At 43.7% G+C, this 1465-nt stretch overlaps 1 protein-coding gene across 1 annotated transcript in view; it reads right to left on the bottom strand.

Annotated features, from left to right (window-relative positions):
- Nucleotides 1–1404, bottom strand: part of si:dkeyp-72h1.1 (uncharacterized protein LOC799956 homolog) — a 3929-nt gene extending 2525 nt beyond the window's left edge. The window contains exon 1 of the mRNA XM_050057554.1: nt 1251–1404. The gene's annotated coding sequence lies outside the window, so the exon portion shown is untranslated. The remainder of the gene's footprint in view (nt 1–1250) is intronic.
- Between the last annotated feature and the right edge of the window lie 61 nt (nt 1405–1465).

The following is a 1465-nucleotide window of genomic DNA, read 5'->3' as shown; positions in this document are numbered from 1 at the left end:
TCAGCTGGGCAGCCTCCTCCTCAGCTGGGCAGCCTCCTCTTCAGCTGGGCAGCCTCCTCCTCAGCTGGGCAGCCTCCTCCTCAGCTGGGCAGCCTCCTCTTCAGCTGGGCAGCCTCCTCCTCAGCTGGGCAGCCTCCTCCTCAGCTGGGCAGCCTCCTCCTCAGCCTACAGGTACAGCAATCCTGCTACAATTACTGCACCAAGACGTCTTCTCCGATCCATGTAAATTATTGATTTTTGATTTCCATCTCGTCAATGCTCACGATCACAATAACCACCAACTCTCCACAAACTTTCCCCCCCGCAGCTGGCTTTTGATTGCTGTTCCAAAAGCAGAAATGACTGTAGGCTACTCCCGTCCTCCCGTTCTTTGGAAGTCCAGAGTCTCACATGGATTTGCCAAGTTCACAAGTCCGAACTGCTGAACTTGAGTATTAAGAAACGGCTTGTGAATAGAAAAGGATCCTGATTCACCTCTAAACAGACAGACACAGGTCTCTGTACAGGTCTCTGTACAGGTCTCTGGTCAGGTCTCTGTTCAGGTCACTGTACAGGTCTCTGTTGAGGTCTCTGTACAGGTCTCTGTTCAGGTCTCTGTTCAGGTCTCTGTACAGGTCTCTGGTCAGGTCTCTGTTGAGGTCTCTGTACAGGTCACTGTACAGGTCTCTGTTCAGGTCTCTGTACAGGTCTCTGTTCAGGTCTCTGTTCAGGTCTCTGTACGAGTTGTCTAAGTCTCTCTGATGTCTGGTTCAGATTCGTTCAGGTAAAATGAACCTTTGGAAACTTTTGGATTATTTAACACGATTAATGAGCTCTTTTTTTCCACTGCAGGAGGGAATCCTGAACACATCACAGCTGACGGACAAACAGCCACATCACCATGGCAACTGACATGTTATTATATTAATAAAGGAACTTCTTTACTTCCTGTTTTTTAACCACAGAGTTCTGCTTCGCTTCACATGGAAACATCTTACACTTAAATCCACCAACTGACCCTGAAGAACAAACCTGAAAAACTCAGAACACAGAACTCTGTTTATTTATTTATTTACAGAACTCTGTTTATTTATTTATTTATTTATTTATTTACAGAACTCTGTTTATTTATTTATTTACAGAACTCTGTTTATTTATTTATTTATTTATTTATTTATTTACAGAACTCTGGTTTACTGTCAGTACACAGGAGATGGTGTACACTACTATACACACTGATTATTAAAATAAGTAAAGAAGACTTTACCCACCTTATGCTGATGGTGATGATGATGATGATGATGATGGTGATGATGATGATGATGATGATGATGATGGTGATGATGATGTAGTAAATAATAATAAAAGTAATCCCATAGAGGTTGAAGCTTGTTGTTGGTCTGACGGACGACTGCTGCTCTCCGACTTCAGGTGTCTCTTCCTGTGTGTGTGTGTGTGTGTGTGTGTGTGTGTGTGTGTGTGTGTG

The sequence above is a fragment of the Epinephelus moara genome, chromosome 12 (genome assembly GCF_006386435.1).
Source record: "Epinephelus moara isolate mb chromosome 12, YSFRI_EMoa_1.0, whole genome shotgun sequence".
Taxonomy (NCBI): domain Eukaryota; kingdom Metazoa; phylum Chordata; class Actinopteri; order Perciformes; family Serranidae; genus Epinephelus; species Epinephelus moara.
The sequence above is the reverse complement of the archived record's forward strand: the minus strand, read 5'-3'. Positions and strand labels throughout refer to the sequence as shown.